The 17,073-nt window shown below is 33.0% G+C and overlaps 1 protein-coding gene across 9 annotated transcripts in view; it reads left to right on the top strand.

Moving 5' to 3' along the window:
- LOC126739372 (caskin-1) overlaps positions 1 to 17,073 on the top strand; it is a 576,780-nt gene that overhangs the window by 473,864 nt on the left and 85,843 nt on the right. The window lies entirely within an intron of this gene.

The raw sequence follows: 17,073 nt of genomic DNA, 5'->3' as shown, positions 1-17,073 counted from the left end.
GCCTTAATTGTTTTGCCAGTTTCTATGCTGTAAGTGAGTGATTAAGAATTTTAAGTTGATCATTATATATTCAGTGACCTTTGATGTCATGGATTACGTTCTTATGACACCCTGTGTTAATAGAGACTTGGTAAGCAAATGATTATTAGTTTTTATCGTACGTCATTTCATCCTAAAAAGTCTTGGAATATTAATTTTCTTAGGTAGTATCGGTCAAACGAGAAAGCTCATCTCATTGCAATCTTCAATGGTACTTGGGTCTAATATGTTTCACTTTTCGTCATTTCTACCTTATTTTATTTATTCATTACGGCCTGAGTTATCTTGAAACTGATTAAATTACTTAATATGGTTCATTAAAAATATTCCCCAGAAGACCTTGAACCACGACTCGAACCACAGAAATTCATATACCTAAGCAGTGTGAGGGCTATATAATATAATAAAGAAATTAAGGCTATGAGGATAAATGTGAATAAAATTTTTCGAGATTGATTATGGGGACAGACATTTTATATTATTTTTAAACATTTAAAGTGGAAAACTCTGTAAAACAAGAAACAAGAAACTGCTGTGTCGAATATCATGGATCATGTTTACCTCCAACCGTACCAGATTCAGAATGGTGTTTTTATATACAACAGGTTGTCAATAATCATCAATTGACTTGAACCCACCCTACTATTGAATGAAAAAGACCCATACATGCAGTTTGGCTGATTTTAAGGGGAGCCATTCTGGAGTCGTAGTAGAAGCAATTTTTTGAAAACTTATTAATATGTTCCTTCCAAGTAAGTCTTCTGTCATACATTTTTTTAAGGAAAAGGGGACATGCTCAGTTTTCTTTATGTCGAGACATAAATTATTATCTGCAAACCATGTTTAAAGATCATCAGTTATTAAAGCCGCAGCTACTTAAAGAGGAAAGTGGTATCATCAGCATACTGGATGACTTTGAACCTTGACAAATGAGCCGAAGGATCCCTGTAACACCCTTGTGATGAGATCTTATTCAAATGTTCAATCATTTGAGTTCTGCCAGAAAATAATGAGTCAATAAGTCTTGAGACATTACCTCTGATACACTGTCAGAAGCCTTTGAAGGATCACGGAAAATTGCAGTGATAAGCTTACTCTTTTTAAAGTGTACGATTATGTGACTAACCAACTCCACAAGGGCATCACTAGTAGACCGATTTTTCCTAAGCCTAAACTGCAATGGATACAGAAGGTTATGTTTTTCAAGCAAGTTTGAAATTTTACTACTAAAAGATACCTCTATTGGCTTTGATAAAACCGGTGCAAGTGAGATGCGAAGATAATTTTCAGGATTTTTTTATCTCTCTTTTTGAAAATTCCATACGATGAGCATAATTTCATTGTGATTCTAAATTGAGAAAATTTTGATTTTTAATTTTTTTTATCATTTCATTACATCATTACTGTCTAAATCATATTTAAATTCTGGTTTTATTAGCAAATTAATTAATTGCATACGATAAGCATAGATTGCATACAACCATGGTTCACATTTGTAATTCGTTCTTATCACTTGTCAAAAAATTGTAAATTTTAATACCAGCAAAGGTGCATGTCTGGACAACGTCTTCAGCAATTTTGCTTTTGGTTACTGGTGGATTTTCTGGACTTTTCATCCTTTTTGGACCATGATCCTCCAATTTAATATAAAATATATGAGGAGCATTTCAAGAATGACATGCAGATCCCTTTTTGATGAATGCATATTGCCTTTTTAAATTATATAACTTGGTTGAATGTGTCCACTGGAACTTCTCTTGGGGTGGGACTATTTGCTTGTAGAGAAGTCCGCATACTGCAATTCAATGTTGTCAAGGCTTACCTCTAATGGTCACCGCAAAATGGCAACAAGGTCTCCATGAATAAACCATCATACTACAGGCCTATTTTATTTTAATTTTAGAAAAAAAAATTAATAACAAATATGCAATTTATTCAAAATTAGTTTGGTTTTTGTAATGGTGGATCGACCACTGTTGCTACGAGGTCACTAGCAACTCATATTTTTTGGGGTTTTTAGTGTAATTCAGATACTTTTAGTCCTATGGTTGGAACCTTTCTTGGAACCAAAACTCTTTATTTCATTCTTAACACGTGTTTCGCTAACATCTTTAGGAGAAAATTAAATGAATAACTAGAAACTAGTAAAGTTTTGATATGATCTAATTTTTCGATCTAACAAAGGCATTTGACTGATCTCCCATCATATTCCTTTACAGAAACTAAAATTCTATTATTTTCATCCAGATAGTATTAACCTGATTCAATCCCACTTGAGCGATTTTGGTCAAAAATCAGCAACCAAGCAGCTACTTCATGGTGTTGCGCAGGAGTCCCACCCTGTTTCTCATCTATATCAGTTATTGCAGTACATTGTGCAGAATTTATTCTCCTTACTAATGATACCACGATCTCTTTCTCTTATAAAAGAGATATGAATATTGATGGGTCAGATACTTGTGATAGGCTGGAGTCTTGGTTTGGTTAGATTCTTCTAAGACTCAAAAAATTAATCTCTGGAAGTTCCTGTTAAATACCTTGCAGTAAGCTTTGGTATGACTTGACAGAGCATGTAAATAATTGTGGTAAAAACTGTCCAGTGTCGTATATCTTACAAGGAACCTTTTCATGATCTGTGTCGGTAACCTATCATGGGTGCTTCGCTTCTCGACTTTCCCTAGCTATTCTTGTGTGAAGCCATTCTGCATATAGTAAGAGAGTGGCATTGAAAGATCCCTTTGAGTATGTGATGACTTATTTTTCCGCCCTCTCTTTTTTAAAGGATCAGCTGACTTCAGATGTCTACAAAAAAAAACTGAAATAGCACTAGAAATAAATTTTTTTGAAGGTGACCTTTGCAAGACCTTTTACCTCTTAAACAAAAATAGAGTTATGGTCAAAATAGTGCATTAGAGAGAGAGGAGTTTGAGTATTTTAGCATTTAGTAATTTGGCTCTAAATTGTAAGAATTTTTTTCGATTTTTTAATTCATTTGCCTTAATTTCTTAAGAAAATGGTGGCAAATACGTATATCTCCTAAAAAAAGTTATTTTCTTCCTAAATCGTTTAGAGATCATCCATAAACTAACATGATGCTGATTTTCTTCAAAATATTCCTACAATAAACTTCCCCCTTCCTACCGTAAAATTTACTGAAATAAATTTTCACATTGATAGGCATATTACTGAGTGATCAATTTCTTTTTAATGCACTAGTTTGTCCATAAGTTCGTCTTTGTTCGACACAAATTTTTTAATGCCCTTCCAAATGACTTATATTCAAATACGTCAGAAAATACTGGCTTCACTTTCTTAACTGATTTAATTGAAAAATCTTGTAATAATCTTTAAATTTAAAGATTACTAAAGAGTAGTAAAGACACAATCTTGCTGATAAAATTGTCTTTCTTCGACACACTGTCTTACGAAAACAACTCGTTATAAATACTGTTTTTTCTTTGTTGAGAATAAACCTTTAATACAGATCACTTTAGAACAGCGTATATTCAAAACACTTAAAAAAAACAACTGATTTATTAAAACATTATCATAGTTGCTTTTTGAACGTCACTGGCCATTAATTCATGAATTATTCAATAACGAATAACTGCTGATTATCTTTACGGCAATAGATGGACTCGATTTATTTAATACAGCAACTAAATAAACAGAAATTAGTTTCAATGATAAGAATTCGTCCTGCCACTAATAATTCCACGACTCGTTTAATTACGGTGAGTTTTTTCTTCAAATATCGCGAACGAGGCGCAAATAGAAGAATAATGATAACTTCAAGTTATTTTACATAACCATTAGCGTGAAGGGACTTTTTATACAAAAGTTAATTTTCGATTTTCTTCTATACACGCTTATTAGTATTCAATATTCCGCAGTAACAATGTATACCAAATAATAGCCTGGAGGTAGGCGCCACATACTGTTGGTTACTTGTTTAGTCATTTGCCGAAGACAGACACCTTTCACCTGATTTTTCTATTAGTGTCATAGGAAGTATTAAACAATTAATTTGTTGCTTTTACCAAGGATCATTAGAAAACAATATCAATGCAGTATCATTGGCAAATTTCAGATCTCTTGCACTTAGACCGGCGTATTTTACATTTGTGTCCTGTGAATTATACAATGTTATTTAGTAACAGATATTTAATTTCTTTTTAAGTCGAACATATTTAAAGGCCTTGATATAATTTGGCAGAGGATTGTATAGGTTACATATGTTGTATAAATCTACATCAAGGCAAATTAAAGCCCGGAAACAGGTGCACAATAACTGAACTGAGAAATAATCAGTTTTAATGCTTTATAGGCTCTTTGTGTGTTTTGTGTAAGTAATTTTGATTTGTTCATTATTCATGATTAGCCGCCTATTCTCTTTCATTAGTTTTTTTGTTACCAAAAATCATGACTACAGATTTGGTAGAATTTCATGTTAGAGAATGCTCAGCAGACAGCTGTGCAATAACATCAAGATCCATATTAATGACTTCAATGGCATGCTCCAGATTATTAACAGGGAAAGAAAAGTCAACCCGAGAGTCGTCGGCTTAAAAATAAGTAGCACAGTGACGCACAAACTTCCAAAAGTGACTATTGTAAACAGTGAATACCCTCACTGATACATTTCGAGGAATATACAAGTTATTGATGAGCTTCACACTTTGAGATCGTTTGGTTGAACATGATTTAACAAGTGATGATTGGATAGTTATTGGACATGTACTACATGCTAATAGAGATCTTGTGGTTGATATATTATTTCATTCAATATTACTTGATCATATCTTTGATATCTACAATAAACATTTAACAACAAAGGCAAAGCATCGAGACAAGGATAGATTGATAATGCTTCCCCTATTACCCGATTTCCTACTTTTGCAGTTAAGATCCCAGTTTACCGGCAGTGTATATTTAAAAATGTTCATGACTATACAATATAATACTTTGTTAAGTAGTCCTTTCTTGGAAGATAATACAGCTTACTTAAAAGTTCTAAGAGCAATAGTTCTATAACTCAATTGCTAACTAAAGATCAATTAATTTCTGCGTCAGTTGATAGCTGCCGACTGATGATTAATGCGGTCTTTAGTCTTACTTAGTCGTATCTTAGGTATCTACAATAAACAGTCAATGAATAACCCGTAGCGAAGATATGCTGTCTCTCCAGTTCTGTCAGCAGGATACCCGACATAAGGTATTACAGCGGCGCTGAGGGAACTTCCCCCCCTGCGGTGTTTCCCTCCACTCCTTGACTTTTACCGTAGTGCTATTGAGCCTCGCTGTCACCTACTTATGACTTAGCATACGCTCGTCGCCACCACCTATCATAGAATGTATACCTCGTGCAGCTGTGGCATGATTGACTGAGTCATATGACGTGTTGTCAAATGCTTCCTCAATGTCTAAGAAGGCTCCTAGGGCAATTTCTTTGTTTTACAAAGATTGCTCGACTCCCTGGTTATCTCGTGGATCGCTTGTTCATAATATTTACCTATTTGGTAGGCATATTGGTATCGATGTAGAGGGCTAATCTATAGAACATCGTCTCTGATGTACCTTTTTATAAGCTTTTTGTCTGTTTTCAGGCGGAATGATGTAAGACAGATGTAAGAAGTCCCACTTTTGGTAGGAATACTACCTTCCAACTCCTGGTGTGTGCGCCGGCTAAGCTGGCCCTTATTATTTTGCATAACGTGGTAGCATCGCAGTTCTTTGTCCTGCTGTAGCATGATGGGTACTGACGACATACCAGTTATTCCAGGAGACTTAAATGATTTGAAGGTGTCTATCGCCCCTTTCACTTTCTCCTTAGGTTACAACCTCTTTTACCAGTTTCTAGTTCTCCCTTTTGTTCTTGTTTGGAATAACAGAAGACGGATATTGGAACTGTGTTGATTGGAGAATTTTCGATCCCGAGATGTGTGTGTTCAACATTAAACTAAACGTTGCCTTCTCGGTTATCGTATATTTTCCATTAGAACTAAAGATCTGTTGTGGTTCTCTGACTATTGCCTTGTGGAGTCATGCATATTCTGGTACCACTCTTCAGTTTTCTTTGCTCTGTTGAAGGGTTTTTTTACTGTCCGCCTAAGCTCACTCAGTTCCACCAGGAGGTGTTCCCAGCCTGACATGGTTTACTTAGATGACATGATTTCTCGAATGCATCTCTAATAGCCTCTGTAATACTGACTCTGTCAGCACTTCGAGCTCTAGATTGTTTTTAGCCTGGACGTTGGGCAGTTTCAGGTTCCGTCCTAGTGTCTTTTGATACTAGAATGACTCCAGTGGGATTTCCGTCTGGGTCCCTTTTCCTAAGATTCCTGTAAATCTTTGAAGTTTATCCGCAGAGTTCGAATCTTATATACTTATGATCTGAAAAACTGGGTTTGTCAGGTACGTGACCATCATTTGTCATAAGGTCACAGATGCATTCCTTGCCTAGGGTTAGATCAATTACTTCTCTGAGTGTACGTTAACGAATGTAGGCTCGTCCCCCACATTAAGTATATTTAGGCCCAAGGCTGCACAGTAGGCAAATAATGTCTCACGTCGTTTTTTTTTTTCCAGTGCTATCCCTAATAGTGTGGTGCGCATTGGCATCGCTTCATATTCGAAGGTTTTCCAATCTTTGCTGATCTATTATTTGTTTTCATATATTGTAATGTTGTAAAGAACTGTATCAATGATCTATTTAGTTGTCGTAATTTTTTTGTTAAATCGTCAATACCTTTCAGTATCATTAAAGGAGTGAAGAAGTTAAAAAACATTGGACTTTTTTAGTTTCAATAGACTGATTGATCATCTCAATGAAGTTTTGCAGCAATATTGTTAAACACGATTATTAAAGCAGTCATTTGTTTCTTATTTTAAGCAATAATTTTCCTAAAGCGCTATCCTGCAAAGGTTTAGTAAAGTAAATCACCACAAACTGCTAATCGAGTTAAATAGTTAATAGTATCAAACGCTTTACTGAACTTCAGTAACACCAATACAGTACAATTTTCATCATCAAAAGCTCGAAATGTGTCATCGAGAGTGCGATAATTCAGCTAAATTCACTTTGAAATCTTAACTAAGTAGGCAGTAAAATTTTATTTGATCAGTAGCAAGGGAGATTTCACATAAAATATAGAGATTGTCCCTGCAAGACATTAATCACTTCTTGAAAATTTAATTCCTAAATATTGGTTCTTTTTTGTAGTTGTATCCGAGGAGAATGTTCTTCAAGGTGAGCACTCACTTCAGAGTTCGCTATCTAAAAAATTAGCTACAATATTCTCATAAAACAAAAAGCGTTATATTCCTTAATAGCTTAAATTAATTTGTTTAAAGATTTTTTAATTATTGGCCTTTTTGGGTAGTGGTATCCGAGGAGAATGTTTGATCTTCAAGTTGAGCATTCATTTAAAAGTTCGATATTTAAAACACTATCTGGAATATTCTCATAAAGCAAAAAGCCTTATACTCGTAGGAGTATTGTGAAGAAATGTTCTTAATAGTTCAAACTAATTTGATTAAAAGTTTTTTAAATATTGGCCTTGAGGCAAAACATGTCATCATTGGAGTAAAATTTTAATTAATTTTCTGTGATACTGTGGATCTTTTGTTTAATGTTATAACTTGCCAATTTTAAGTTTATATAATGTGGACCTTAAGCATCATCTATTACCTTTTAAAAATTGCAACAAACATAGGAAATTTGACTTCACCGAAACGAAATCGACTTTTGCTAATCATCTACTATCTATGGGACATTCTGTTACTATACGTGAGAATGTGAGAGTATTGCATGAGTGCCCTAAGAGTAGAAAGTTGGACCCTCTTGGGAAATTAGAAATAACAAAAGCCAAAAAAAGTCCAGAACTCAACTGCGTCAACGACATTTTTAATTTTGAACTTGATTTTTAACAATTTGACCTTACCTTCAGATACTCCTTAAATAAAATAAAATGACTGCATACACCGACACGGTTTAGCATAAACCTTAGCATTATCTTCCTATGACACTGAGATCCTGGGTTCGATTCCTAAACTCGACAATTTTTTTTAATTTGTTCTTAATTTATTGATATTGCTTTTCAACCTAACCTCAATTGTCTGTTTATACAGTTTTATATGTAGTAACTAGTTTCCGTCCGATTTTACCAATTTTAACTTAATTTCTACCCCTTGACTTGTATCATGTAGTGTTGTTCTTCGATTCTTTTTTCGTTATTTTTATTAGTGAATATACAAGGTAGGAACTAGCTTGTATTTTTAGTGTAAATTAGGTTTAGCTGGTAAGTTATTGTTTCTGTTTCTTTTTACAGTGGATCTGATAATGCCTAGTATGGGTGAAACACGTGTAATCCTCTGACTAATTTAATAAATTTTAGAGCTCTGACTTTAGAGAGTTTATTTCATTACTATTTAATTACCTTTTAAGTCTGGAAAAGGCTTAAGAGTACTTAAAGAATTATTCCAGACACTAAAAGCCTATAAGAGGCTCATGAGTTTTATTCCAGGCACTTAAAATACATCGAATGCCTGGAAGAGGCTTAAAAAGCATTTAAAAGGTTTAGCCAGGGATTCAAACTAACTGACATGCCTAAAAACCTATAACCACCTGCAAGATGCTTAAGAGTATTTAAATAATTATTCCAGGCACTCATATGCTTATAAGCAACCCAAAATTACTTACTAATTTATATCCCTAGGCACTCAAACTGATTCAAATGTCTAAAGTTGACTGGGAAAACACTTAAAAGTCTCAAATGCCTAGGAAGGAATTTAATAATTAATTATTTCAGGCACTTAGGATATTACTGTTTTTTGTTAATCACCTTCTATATGGCAAAATATCATAGTTTTGAAAATATAGCAGATCATTGACAGGTTGTTTTATTCATAGATTAATACGGGTATTTAAAACATGTACATTCATTGTATACCCTCAACAATCTTCTCCTGTTGAGTAACTTGTAACAGGTAGTGATGTCTGTGGAGAATGTTTGATCTTCAAAAGCAGTCACTTTAAACTCCGATATCTAAAAGACCAGCCGGAATAATCTCATAAAACAAAAAGCATGATATTTCAAGAAGTATTTTTTATAAATGGTCTTAATAATTCAATTTCATTTTATTAAAAGTTTTTTTAAATACTGGCCTTTTTGGGTAAGGGTGTCCGAGGAGATTGTTGAATTCTAATTGTAAGAAAAGTATTTTTAGCAAATGATCTTAATAGCTCAAAATAATTTGATTAAAAGTTTTTGAAATACTAACTCTTTTGGATTATGGTGGTTAAGGACAATGTTTGTGACAACTAGCTGAAATATTTTAATAATACAACAAACATTATGTTTATAGAAGTTCTGACAAGATTGCCTTATGAACGTTTCCTTAAAGAATTACAATTTTCTTTCCTTTTGATCCTAACAAAAATATCATGGGATCAATAGCAATGCAGATATCACACTAAATATATCCAGGTTGCCTCTACAAGGCATTAATCACCTTATAGCAATTTAACTCCTGGACAACGTGCAAACTGTTGCCTTTACAATAATGTTTTATTTTAGTCCATGTTGCTGCTATTTAACTTCTTCGAAATGTAATTTCTCTATATTTTACAAAGCGTTGATATCACACGAAAGTTCTATAAAAGTTTTTTCAAAGAAATTTAATTCTTTTTTACATTTGCTACTAGAAAAACCAAAGATCTAATACAAAACCAGATATAATATAAAATATCAATATTGTTTTAAATTTTCCAACTTAATAGACTTAATTGAAACGAACATTTCTAAACCAACAATTGGCTTACAAAATCGCAGCGTGGGTCGCCCATTCATGACACAACCTTTAGATAATAATTAAAGGCTGATTTTACTATACGACAATTAACCCCAATTTATTAAAAAAATGTCAACGCCAACGTTCGCGTAGTAAATTACATTCATTGATGGGACCTTTCGTGTTTAGGTGCGGACACTTTTGACGTATATTAGAGGTGTTTTTTTTTAATTCTATGTTATACAAAACTTCAGGAAGTCTTCAGGAGAATAAAAAACTGTTTATTTAAACATATGGTCAGAAATTCTAATATGCGCCCACATATCTGTCTGACCAGGCGCCTGGTTTCTATTCAAATATATTTTATTACCGTAGACACGTTAAAGCAACTCATTAATTATCTTTTAAATGTTTCTGTTTCTTTTTCACATGTGGTTTTTACGGAAGAACACGTGATGAAAATAAAGGGAAACTTCCACCCTAAAGTTTTCCTTACGTCTCGGTTATAACTTTACGCGGCTTTGAAACAAAAATCATAAATTAGGCGAGAAGCAAAACTGGGGAAAATCTAGGAAATAATTATTACCTCATCTTCCCTTCGTAATTTAGTCCTAATTGCTCTTACTGTAAACTTTCTTGGTTTATGAGAAAACGTTTACTAATTACACAACGTTTCCTGTACGTTTACCCGCTCGGTAATATAATGACTCTAAATTTAAGATTTCTACTATATTGAAAAAAAAAATTAAATTGAGGCAAATTCTATAGAAAATCATGCCAAAACAAAATTTATGGTGTAAATTGTGTATTAAAGAGAGTTAGATTAACTATTTTATGTCTAATATCAGTAAGTTGTAAATTAAAAGATTCTTATATTTGTTTTAATTTTCAATAAATTTGGAATAAATTTACGCAATTCTTTAGAAAAATGGTAAAGCACTCGAATATAAAACGATTTTTTCAAAATCATTTCTATCGCCTTTTATTTTTCAATACTACCGAAATCAGATTTAAATTGTAATTTTATTACGTAATTTGATTCAATCATTTCATTATGATCCTTAATGGCTTTGTTATTTCTACCTCATTTAATTTTTTTTTATATTGATATTAATTTGACTTAAAAACATATTTAAAATTAAATGGATATCCAAGTTGCGAGTAAGAAATAATCGTAACCAGAAAGAATAGGTACTATAATTCTTTCAAACTAGGTGTTCGAACAGATAAAAAAGCCGAAATTCTTGATCCAAAGTTCTGGCCTAAAGGGGTACTCGTTAATGATTTTTTAAACCTGAGGAAAATAGTATCTGGAGACAGATTAGGTCCAGCGAAAAACGAACCATACGAAGTTTAAAGCTGCTCCACTATAATGTACAGTCAATTAGGAATAAAGTTCATCAACTTAAAGCTGCCTTAACTGACAAAAATATTAATGTTTTCTGTCTGACTGAGCATTGGCTTTCTGAAGAGGAAGTTGCTGCCTTTGGAGTCGATGGATTCAGTTTGGGAGCATGCCGCTGCCGCACATGTCGAACTGAATTCAGAAGGGGAGGGGAGGGACAGCGATTTTGTAGGAAAGGCACATGATTCTGTAAGTGTTTTAAATCTTAACAACTTTAATGTAGAGAAATGTATTGAGGTGTGTGGTATATTTATAGGTGATTTAAATATCTTTGTAGTTTGCTTGTATAGAGCTCCAAGTGGCAACCTAGGCACTTTCCTTGAGGCAATCGAGGGCATAGTCTGTCAAATTGGACATCAGAGGAAAATTGTCTTGATAGGTGACTTCTACGTGTCTTTTGGAATTATTGACTTACTTGGTAGCTATGAATTTAAAAGACTATTTTCTGAGCCAACTTGGGGAGGTTTTTATTTGGATAATGGTTTTGTTAATTTTCTTATGAAGATGTTTTTTTGTTCAAGTAGTTCAGCTTCATGTTTCAGATCATATGGGACAGATAGCAGATTTTAAAATGATTGATAAATCTAAAGCACATACCATAAAAGGCACATATGGCCTATATGTGATTTTTGAATTACCCTGAGGGGTACTAATACTTTCTTCAAAATCATTGAACAAATCTCGTGGTATTTTGTTTTGGCTGAGCAAGTTACTGTTGATGAGAAGTTTGAGGTCTTTATGTCAATTCTGAGAGATGCTTTCGAGCGATCATATCCTGAAAAAACATTCACAAAAAAATCCACTGACCCTAATAAGGTAACCTGGTTTACGGATAACATTAAGGCAATGAGAGACATTATCTCTTGTAAGGGAGATATGCAAGAGGTATGACAGGGAAAATGATTGGCAATATTATAAAAACCTGAAAAACCAATACAGGGTTTCTATAATGGAAGTAAAGAGAGTATCGAATGACCAGGCAGTTAGAACATCAAAAAAACCCACAAAATCAATGTGGAATATCATAAACACAAAACGTACAAATGAATCTAAAGATCTGAATTGTATTATAAGCCCTGAGCAGTTTAATACTTTCTTTGCGACCATTCTAAAAGATCTTCCATCGAGCAATTCTGACCCCCTTTTTCATCTTTCTAGATCGAGCTTTGGTTGTGAAGATTTTAAAATCAAGGAAGTGAGATTTAATGACGTTAGGGAAATTATTAATGGTTTGAAACTGTCTGAGGCTAAAGAGCGGGTGGAGGAATGGCTTTTAGGAAACGGGCTCTTGTTGAACCAGGAGAAAACCCAAAATATAACCTTCACATTAAAAAACTCCTCTGGCATTGATGAAACATCCTCTGTTAAATTCCTTGGTAATTTTCTGGATCCAATATTAAAATGGGAAGTGCGTTGTAGAGAGTGTTTGTAAGAGGCTTGGCAGCACTGTTTTTGTCTTGCGTAATCTGCTCTTACCCTGAAAACCGCTTATTTTGGCATCTTCCACAACGTTATGGCTTATGGTGTGCTTGTATGGGGAGGATCCGCTCACGCACAGAGGGTTTTTGATCTTCAGAAAAGGGCCATTAGGATTCTGTATAGTATGGACTATAGGGAGGACTGCCGAAACTCTTTCCATCGGTTGGGAATATTGACACTCCCTTGTCTATATATCCTAGAAAACCTTCTTTACATCAAGAAAAACGGAAATATAGTTTCACTCATAAGGACATACATACACATGACACCAGAAACAAGGCTAGCCGTGTTCCCATGTTTTGCCGTTTGGGAAAGTGTCAGAGTAGACCTGACTTTATTGGTGTGAAGTTGCTTAACAAGCTGCCTAGTTCTCTAAAAGAAAAAAATTTTAAAGAATTCAAATGCCACATCAAAAGGTTCCTATTGAAAAATCCTTTTTATAGTGTACAAGAATTTCTTGATTTCCAGTTTTGATCGTCGGCCATAGCATCTCAATAGAAATTTTAATTGATTATGTGGAGTGTAGTATCTACTATTAATGTTTTATATTTAGTTGTAAAATTTTTCGATTTATATATTTTGACGAGTAAAAATTTTTTTTGTAGTGACACAATAAACCATTTGATTTGATTTGATTGATTTTTTTGATTTTATATATTGATACCAATTTGATGTCAATGTTTTCTCCTTATTGAACTTTTATTGCATTTTATTTCAATGAATTGCCTTGAAATATTAATTTTCTCACATAATTAGGCCCTTCACAGATTACAAGTATCATTTTTTCGATTGCCGATGATTCTGGGTATTTACAGCATTATGTGTATTTTGTATATAGGATATAGATATTTTATCAAAACATCAATAGGGCGATGTCTTCTATATTCTTCTATATCTAACATAAGATGGTTATATCCATCTCACAGGAGCTCTCTGATAGAAGCAACGCAGCAAAATTACAACTAGTTTGGATATCAGTAAAATTAGAAAAATTTACTTAAAAGCATTCGTGCTACCACGCAAGCTTAAATATGTGTAATAAAGACTATACAATGCCCTAATTCAACCACATCTAACGTTTGGCATTCTCGTTTGGGAATGAACTCTAAGAACTCTTATCAGACCACTAGAAATTATGCAAAAGTGGATATTAAAAATAATTTTAGGTAAAGATCGCTATTAGGCTTCTGATTTTTTTCTTAAAGAATGATAAGTTTTGGATTTAAGGCAAATATATTTTGAAAACCTAATAGTCAGGCAGTTTAAACATGATACATTAAATACTATAGTGCATACACATGTAACTCGAATTAACAAGTTGACTGGCTACTTACCAAAAGTTAAAACTACATTAGAACAGTGTTATTATATGTACATAATCCCAAAAGTTCACGCTTCACTTCCCCTAAATTTCCTAACAATAAATTCAATTTATTTAATAAAGGCAAAACATAAAAATTGGACATTCTCGAAATTTTATAGATATAAAAAATTGATTAATTAATATTTCTATCAGAGCATAAGAACCTTGGATATTACTCCAAAAACCTAAATATGACACTTAAAACCCATATTCTGACTTTATTTAACGTAATATTCTTATGAAACCCAATTTAGACTTTATACATGTAAAACTTCTAAATACAGCTTTAAATTCAGAGCTTTAAATTGAATTAACATCAGATTAAATTAAAGAGAAAGCAAAATAAAACGCAAGTAATCAATTTGTCAGTTTTTGTCGCGCTATATTTTCATAATTGTAACTAGTTTCAGCATTTTTCATTTTTTATTTTTTAGATTATGCCAAATCTTTCACGAACAAGGGTACCCTTTTGTGGGCTTTTGTTTATTCATTTTTTAATAATAATAATAATATATTCAGCAGATAATACATTCATACATTATAACATTAGAAATAACAACTGCTTAATCGCTAAGAACACCCAATGCACAATGGTATTTTAAAAATACTGTGTGTGCATTTCCTGTCTACCCAAATTAACTAATTAAAATAAAAACAATTTTTAAGAAAATAATATATAAACAAAAGTAATTCAAAAAATAAAATAGAATTAAATTAGATTAGGGGAACGAAAGGGAGAAAAACAGGAAGAAAAAAAACAGTACTATGTGTATGATACTAACCAAGTGACGTTATTATCTAATATCCAGTCGTGGATTCTACTTTTAATTTTGTTAAAGGGTTTATTTCTGTTTATTTCTGTTCTACGGGAAGTTGATTATAAATTTTGGCTGAGGTATATGTTAAAGTTTTTTGACATTTAGTTTTTGTGGTCTTTGGGATAGTAACATTCTTATTTAAAGCTTGTCTAGTGTTCTGATTGTGAGATATGAAATGCAAGTAGTGTGGATTCTTACACAGAAGCCTAACCACTGCTTTCAAGTAAATTTGATTTACTTGCAACAATCTAGCTTCTCTAAATAAAATATCCGAGGAATACAATTTTGGTTTGTTAAACATTACCTTCAGAACATATTTTTGGGTAATCATAAGAGGTTTCAGGATGGTCTTACTTGTTCCTCCCCATGCTGTTATGCAATAAATTATAATTGATACAACCAGAGCTTGATAAATTGTCGTAAGGGTCTTTTTTTGCATAAATTGTCTTAATTGACGAAATTTATAAAGTTTCCCCAACTCGAGTGGAAATATACTCAACATGGTGGTTCCACTTTAGATTTTCATCCAAAATAACACCTAAATATTTAACCTTGGTCTGCCTTTTTATTTGCTGGGTGCAAGAACATTCAGTTATGCTACAGTCGTTTTCGTGTAATGTGATCTCTTTTAATGTGCTAGATGTTCTTGAATCTAAAGTCTTTTTATGCTTCTGAGAAGCATAAAAAGCTTGACTTTTCTGAGTTTAGTTTTAAATAATTTAAACCAAGCCAACTTTTGATTTTTTTCATGGAAGACTCCGCAACAGTCTTTACATCCTTCCAAGACTTTTCCTTAATCATTATTGTGGTATCATTTGCAAAACACACCATGCCGACATTAGGTAACAACCGCAACAACTCACTCACATATATAGAGAACAATACCGGTCCAAGGACAGTTCTCTGTGGCACGCCATATTCTACCAACCTAGGCAAACTGACACATCCATTTATTTTGGTGCTTTGTGTTCTTTGGTTAATATAACTTTCAAACAGGCTGTAAGGGATCCCTCGAATCCCAATATTTTGCACTTTTTTTTAGCAGAATATCATGTGTCACAGTGTCGAATGCTTTGCTGAGGTTCAGAAATATTGCCATGCACCTCTCGTCACAGTCGTCAACACTTTCCTATCTGTTCTGTAATACAATTCACCGCATCTTCTGTACTTTTATTTTGTTTAAATCCAAATTGAAATTGTGACAAAAAATCATTTTTCTCTAAAAACTCGTTATGTCTAAGTTTCATGCATTTCTCTATAATTTTTGAAAGATTACTGGTTAAAGCTATGGGTCTATAATTAGTAATAATTTTTTTATTCAAGGGGGATATAGTGGCATGTTATAGTGGATATGGTGATGGTGGACATGGATATAGTGAAAATTGAGGGAAAAATACCAGTCTCAAATACTAAATTTACAAGATGTAGAATTGGTTTATTAAGGTATTTATGATACTTTTTCAAAAATAGTGCAGGTATTTCGTCAGCCCCGGATGCTGCATTAGTCTTAAGAGTGCTTATTAATTGAATTAATTCATTTTCCGTTATAGGTTTAAGATACATAGAGTTTCCACTGAGTTTCATTGCTTTCTTATTTTATGTAACTTTTGTATTTATGCTTGAATAAACTTATTGTTATTATTATTATTATTAAGACATTCAAAGAGTATCTGATCTCCAGGTGTAGATCCAATGATAATAAATGATGATGTAGGTCCTTTAGCAAAAAAAAACTTTAGAAATTGGTTTAAACAAAATCAAGTTTATGCATGAATTTTCGAGGCATAGCAACCTTATTAAAATGAACAACAGATCTACTGGAATATCCTGAGTCTTAAATAGAACAAAGCAAGTGTGTTGTTACAACATTCGTAGATTTCCAAAAGATGTGGACGAAAACATATTTTAAAGCTGTTGTGATGGGTTTCACGAGAAGTTACTCAAAATTTAGGACACAAATGTTAAATATGCCAGTCTACTTGCAAAAGAGTTGAAATTCGCTGATGATACTGCATTGGTATTATTTGTTAATGATCCTAAAGGATTTGACAAATCAGCTGTTAATTATGACTAGCAAATTCGTAAAATATAACAACAGTAATTGTTTAATACCTACTATCATATTTTTTAAAATTGTTTATACATCGAACTTTGAAGTGAGTGTTCACCTTGAAGAA

Source organism: Anthonomus grandis, chromosome 8 (assembly GCF_022605725.1).
Source record: "Anthonomus grandis grandis chromosome 8, icAntGran1.3, whole genome shotgun sequence".
In the NCBI taxonomy this organism is placed as follows: Eukaryota; Metazoa; Arthropoda; class Insecta; order Coleoptera; family Curculionidae; genus Anthonomus; species Anthonomus grandis.
Note: the sequence above shows the minus strand (reverse complement) of the source record. Positions and strands in the feature narration are given on the sequence as shown.